This window comes from Pecten maximus, chromosome 11, assembly GCF_902652985.1.
Source record: "Pecten maximus chromosome 11, xPecMax1.1, whole genome shotgun sequence".
In the NCBI taxonomy this organism is placed as follows: Eukaryota; Metazoa; Mollusca; class Bivalvia; order Pectinida; family Pectinidae; genus Pecten; species Pecten maximus.
The window spans coordinates 39,015,476-39,023,081 of NC_047025.1; positions in this window are offsets into that span (position 1 = coordinate 39,015,476).

Consider the following 7,606-nt stretch of genomic DNA (forward strand, 5'->3'; position numbering starts at 1 on the left):
GTAGTTTCTCTCTTAGGATCTGCCTTCTTTGTGTCGTACATCCTGGAAAGAAAAACGTGTCAGCTTCACGAATTAGGTCACTGCTAACTTTATTTAACCCACAGCTTCCCAGCAATACCGAATTCCTGAGCATATTCTTCTATACTACTGTGTAAAATGTTTGATTCGTGTGTAGACTGCTTCTAATAGTATCCTTCGGAATGCAATGTGTTGCTAGTTAGAATAAAGTCAGTGCACGTGTATTTCGACAGGTGAATTAATTTCAAATTGACAAAAATAGGGACTCTACTTAAGAAGACTATAACTTCATCTATCAAGATGTCGATGTGATACATGTATGATGTTTCTTTCATGAAAAAAAACGACAAGAAAGGTTTAATGTTGGTTTTAATTATAGTAGCTTAAATAGTTCTTGTTAGTGATCTTTATGTAGTCTCCATTGGGACGAACGATCGGTGGCTATTATATACTGAACGGAAACTAGGGGATACTTGTGTAAATGATAGATAAGGCACCACTCTCGTCTGTGAAAAAAAATCATCTATGTAGCAGTTGATCCAAGGATGTCCCTCTCAAAATGAACAGCGTTCTTGACCCATCAATATCGTGTATGCTGCCAATGGGTTGCTGTGGTTGCACACATTTTTGTGTATTGGTATAATGTTCCATTCCTCATCCAGGGTCAGCTGAGACACGTTGATTGGAGAGTTCGGCCTACCTTTATCCTTTGGTCCATTTCGAACCATACATTAATGTTCTTCCGAGGACAGGTCAGATCAACCTGAAATTTGACAAAGTACTTACATTTTTAAGTACATTGATGAATATTTTATAGACGACAGAGTTGCTCCCTATCTTTCAAATGCAAAACTTTTACATTATATAGCATGGTTTATTTTCCATAAACCGGGCCATTTTAAATTGTGTATTTTCCCCTTTAGTACATCTTAGGAAATGGTTGGTTTCTACATGGAGGATAGGCAAGGAACAAGGAGGTTGCATATATTTCGCTTTGTGATAATTAAACTGAAATATGTGTGCCGTAAATATAGAGATTTGTATATGATCACTAGTAAAACAGGAGGACCTAAGGTAAGTAATACTGTTTGTGTTTTAGATATAAATATAGATTTTGGTTGAGTCACCATTGCCATGTACGTGATATAATTAGACTGATAACTGGTTAAAAATGGTGTTAGTAAGGACGTTTCCTTATACGAGTTGTGTTTTGTTTGGTCAGAAATTGCCCATTCCTTCATTAGATTGGTTATTACGTTACCCGTAAACATCACGTGCATTAGTGACACAAACGTTCCCTAGCTTAGGTTCGGCCAGCGTTATCTATGGTACATTGGCTATACTTCTAATCAATGACCTGCTAAAAAAACAGTGCGGACGTATATAACGTATTACTCTAATATACTGGCATAGTGAAGTAAGGGTGGTGACATTGCCTACACACAGGAACTGGTGTCATGACGTCCGCACCTCTGATTGTTGTTATAACATTTGAATTACTTCATACTTGTGCAGGTGGGTTAATTTATAATTGTGTTAAAACAGGTCATTTTAGGGTTTAAATTACTTTTTTTAAATGATGTTTATTGTAAAATCAAATTTCGTTGTTAATGAAATACGTGTATAGTATAATGTGGATGATTAATACTGTCGTACGTAACAGGCTATATCTAACAGAAGTGGTACTACTGATATTGATAACAATTGTAGATGTAAGAGATGGTACTTTGAAAAAAGTTCGTTTACAAAAATAAATAACGCAAGAAAAAATCCTTTTTTTTCAATTGTAAATTGATTGACCATGGTCAAACTTTAGTGTAATTTCATTGTCAGACCTTCGTTATATTTCATTGTCATACCTTCGTCATATTTCATTGTCATACATTCGTTATATTTCATTGTCATACGTTCGTTATATTTCATTGTCATACCTTCGTTATATTTCATTGTCATACGTTCGTTATATTTCATTGTCTTACATTCGTTATATTTCATTGTCATACGTTCGTTATATTTCATTGTCATACCTTCGTTATATTTCATTGTCATACGTTCGTTATATTTCATTGTCATACCTTCGTTATATTTCATTGTCATACGTTCGTTATATTTCATTGTCTTACATTCGTTATATTTCATTGTCTTACATTCGTTATATTTCATTGTCTTACATTCGTTATATTTCATTGTCTTACATTCGTTATATTGCATTGTCATACGTTCGTTATATTTCATTGTCATACCTTCGTTATATTTCATTGTCATACCTTCGTCATATTTCATTGTCATACATTCGTTATATTTCATTGTCATACGTTCGTTATATTTCATTGTCATACGTTCGTTATATTTCATTGTCATACGTTCGTTATATTTCATTGTCTTACATTCGTTATATTGCATTGTCATACGTTCGTTATATTTCATTGTCATACATTAGTTATATGTCATTGTCATACCTTCGTTATATTTCATTGTCATACATTCGTTATATTTCATTGTCATACGTTCGTTATATTTCATTGTCTTACATTCGTTATATTACATTGTCATACGTTCGTTATATTTCATTGTCATACATTAGTTATATGTCATTGTCATACCTTCGTTATATTTCATTGTCATACATTCATTATATGTCATTGTCATACCTTCGTTATATTTCATTGTCATACATTCGTTATATGTCATTGTCATACCTTCGTTATATGCCATTGTCAGACCGGCAAAAGTTCCTGCCTATCACAAGGAGACTCAACACGAACATACCGCAGCCTCCCAAAACACACATACGCACTCACCACACGCATCCATGTCGCACGCACGGGAGGCCGTCCATGACCTTAGCTGTTAATAGGTTAAACAAAATAAACCAAACCAAACCAAATATATTTCATTGTCATACCTTCGTTATATTTCATTGTCATACCTTCGTTATATTTCATTGTCATACCTTCGTTATATTTCATTGTCTTACATTCGTTATATTTCATTGTCATACCTTCGTTATATTTCATTGTCATACATTCGTTATATTTCATTGTCATACGTTCGTTATATTTCATTGTCATACATTCGTTATATTTCATTGTCTGCCTTCGTTATATTTCATTGTCATACCTTCGTTATATCCCATTATCATACCTTAGTAATATTTCATTGTCATACATTCGTTATTTTTCATTGTCATACATTCATTATATGTCATTGTCATACCTTCGTTATATTTCATTGTCATACCTTCGTTATATGTCATTGTCAGACCGGCAAAAGTTCCGGCCTATCACAAGTAGACTTAACACGAACATACCACAGCCTCCCAAAACACACATACGCACTCACCACACGCATCCATGTCGCACGCACGGGAGGCCGTCCATGACTTTAGCTGTTAATAGGAGGTTAAACAAAATAAACCAAACCAAACCAAATCTATTTCATTGCCTTACCTTCGTTATATTTCATTGTCATACATTCGTTATATTTCATTGTCATGCATTCGTTATATTTCATTGTCATACCTTCGTTATATTTCATTGTCATACCTTCGTTATATTTCATTGTCATACCTTCGTTATATTTCATTGTCATACCTTCGTTACATTTCATTGTCATACCTTAGTTATATTTCATTGTCATACCTTCGTTATGTTTCATTGTAATACCTTAGTTATATTTCATTGTCATACCTTAGTTATATTTCATTGTCATACCTTAGTTATATTTCATTGTCATACCTTAGTTATATTTCATTGTCCTACCGTCGTCATAGATTTTCACTTTATGAAGACCTGTGATTAATCTAGATTCATTTCCAAGTATGATTTTTTCTCCATTTTATCGGCGTTATCGTTATTGTATTATTAGGATTTTTAACACATTGTATTGTTAGGATTATTTACATATTGTATTGTTAGTATTATTAACGTATTATAGAGGTAGATAATATCCTCCCTCAGATTTCTCTATCACACCCTCAAGGTAGGAAACTTATCTATTAATCCTCAAAATGTTACCTTATTTCAATATCATGTATTTTTAGAAATGTTGTTCAATTGAGAACATGTTGTTTCAGAATAACATATATTTTATGGCACATCTTTTTAAAGTGTTTTGTGTATTTTGGAATATCTTTAAATATATCAGCCCCTCCTGGAATCTATTATCTTTATGATTTACAATTTGTTTTGAATTACAAACCGTGTTATTCACATTACTTATTTGCAGACCATATTATACATGTAGGTACCCTAACGGTGAAACCGGGGGGAATTTTATGTTTCTTCCCTGTCGGTCTGTCCGTTTGAGTACTTACTCAGGTATACTTGTGGGGTGAATTAACGATTCATTCCGTGCAAATATCTTCGTCCACTATAGGATATGAAATTTAATGTAATTTTTGTGTTTTCCCCCATAATTCACCATTAAACATCACTGCGCATGTGCTTTTTTAGCGACGGAATGAACGGAAATTAAATGTGATGTTCATAGCTCATTAAAACTTCTGCGTTGCACCCCACAAGTTCACAGACAAAGACTACACCCCATAAGTCAATCTTGTCTGTATGTCCGCCTGTCTGTCTATCGGTCTGTCCGTCTATCAGTCAGTCCACTCAGTTTTATGCACTCCGTCATGCTTCTAGATACATTGTGTATGTTGGTGAAAGTTGGTATGTAACTTCAGTATGAGTAGCTACACATCAAGTTCGAGTTTCAGGGTTACATTACTTATTTACAGACCATATTATTTACACACATTACTTATTTACAGACCATATTATTTACACACATCACTTATTTACAGACCATATTATTTACACACATCACTTATTTACAGACCATATTATTTACACACATCACTTATTTACAGACCATATTATTTACACACATCACTTATTTACAGACCATATTATTTACCCACATTACTTATTTACAGACCATATTATTTACACACATTACTTATTCACAGACCATATTATTTACACGCATCACTTATTTACAGACCATATTATTTACACACATCACTTATTTACAGACCATATTATTTACACACATTACTTATTCACAGACCATATTATTTACACAAATCACTTATTTACAGACCATATTATTTACACACATCACTTATTTACAGACCATATTATTTACACAAATCACTTATTCACAGACCATACTATTTACACACATTACTTATTCACAGACCATATTATTTACACAAATCACTTATTTACAGACCATATTATTTACACACATTACTTATTTACAGACCATACTATTTACACACATTACTCATTTACAGACCATATTTGAGTTGAAGTTTGTCAATAGGTATATATATATATATGTAGATAAAGAGGTTAGTGCGTGACAGAGAAGATTAGATTTAAATACCTCTTAAATACCGCATTCTGATAAAATGTTATCGCAGCAAATTCCACGGACGAGGTTTTATTGTAACGATTAAATGATGAAGGAGGGACAACGTCTTGCTGAGCAGTCTTTCTAATCGAATGTACGCTTTCGACTTTATAAAGTTTCATAGACACGAGTCCATTAGGTGTTTATGGAATTATACGTTTAAGATAATTTTATGTAGACAGATTTGTTTCAAAGTTACAGTGCTGCTCTCTGTCGAGAAAACTTTTATTTCAAGTTAAATCAATAAACATGTAGAAAACGATTAAAAAATGATTGAAGTATATTCTAATGAAACGACCTAAACTTAACAATACATATGTTTATGTCAAGAATAAGTGTGCGAAGCATTTTCTTGACAACTAATTAATTAACCAATGTATGGTCGAAGTCATGTTTACATCCTTCTTACCTATCCATTTGCGAATTCACGAGATGTCAACAGAGCCTACCGACTAATAGGGACTATGACAGACAAGCAATATTTTGCGATTTCCCTTTCGGGGGAATATTCATATTGACAGATTGAACTACTGCGAAGGTAATTATACCAACCAGTTTATGAGGTATATTTGTACCGAAACACTGCGAGAGAACAGCAGTGACACATATTAACAAAACATGAGTGTGCTTCTGTTTTCTGTTGATGAAAGCCTGTTAGATACATTTATGTTAGACACATTATGTTAGACACATCTGTGGTATACACATATATATGTAAGACACATTTATGTTAGATACATTTATGTTGGACACATACATGTAAGACACATTTATGTAAGACACGTTTATGTGAGACACATATGTTAAACACATAGATGTTAGACACATTTATGTTATATGTTAGGTGACATATGCATTCACGGTAGTGCTGAACGTATATGTTAATGAATTTATACATACATTTTATATATCTATTTAGATATATTTATACTCCATACTTAGTATGTACCGTTGATGAGAGTGGATGCTCTCGGTCGTATTATCAAGCTTCATGTTGTTTTACACGTCCATTTTCAGCAATTCTCATTATAATATTTTTTCATGTAGTTTTTGCTATTAATTGAATTGAAATTGTCAAATGTTATGTCAGTTTGAACACCACAGAAGCTATTATCTGTCAGATACAACCAGATTTTTTTCAAAGCGACGATTTTGTACTGTTTTATTACATAAATATAGCAAGTGTATCGCCTTATGAACGAAAAATATTGATTTCGCTTTAAAGTGTGTAGATAAAGATCAATTAGTAATTATAAGATATGTCGTTTGTTTTTGCGTTATATATCATAACGCATGCGCAGAGCACACCGCACACCCGTAAAATAAATAAAATAAAAAAATCGCCAATTAATCGGTTATGGTTGAAAAGGGTCACGGCGGCAGTCACAGAACAAAAGGTGGCGAAATGAACAAAATAAAAACACCTTAATGTTGTTGGGGAGGCAACATAGATTTTGGAACCTGTTCAAGAAAGCAATTTGGACAATGAGTGTATTCTGCTGCACTGCCAGCACGTGTACGTATGGTTAGCTCTGCATGTTTACGAATCTAATCTAAACAGTGATGGGAATAAATGTCACTTCATGATTCTTAATTGACTTTCAGTTGTCAGATAGCATCTACAACAGCCAAAGCCAAACTCCGATGTCGAACAAACGACTGCCTCGTTTTATAAACTACCACGTGATGTTATCGGCGCTAAATTTGAGAGAGATTTCTAACAAAATCAAGCTTGATATTGGAAAGTAGATCTGAATATTGGGATATCATAGAAACGTAACTGACAGTGTTTGAAACCTGCAATATAATTAAAATTAGACTTGTAATTACCGCCACTCTACGAAACATTGCAATACAAGATCTTACAACTTCCCGTAGGAGGTCATCTCAGCATGACCTTATGAAATTTTCGGTGTGATTTCATTCTTCGGAAGTTTAAATACTGACGTAACGTTCCCGAGGTATTCCGATGGCCGATAGCAACGTTAAACAACATGACGTTGCCCAGTCCGGCTCAACGAGAACAACTCAACGAATTTATAGTTTAAAATGTAAAATCCATAAAAAAAATAGTTTTTCTTTAATCGTTATGCCGCTTTAAACGAAACCGTCGTAAGCAACCAGATGTAGGTCTCGTCAGTGATACTCAGGCCAAAATGTATGTAGTCCG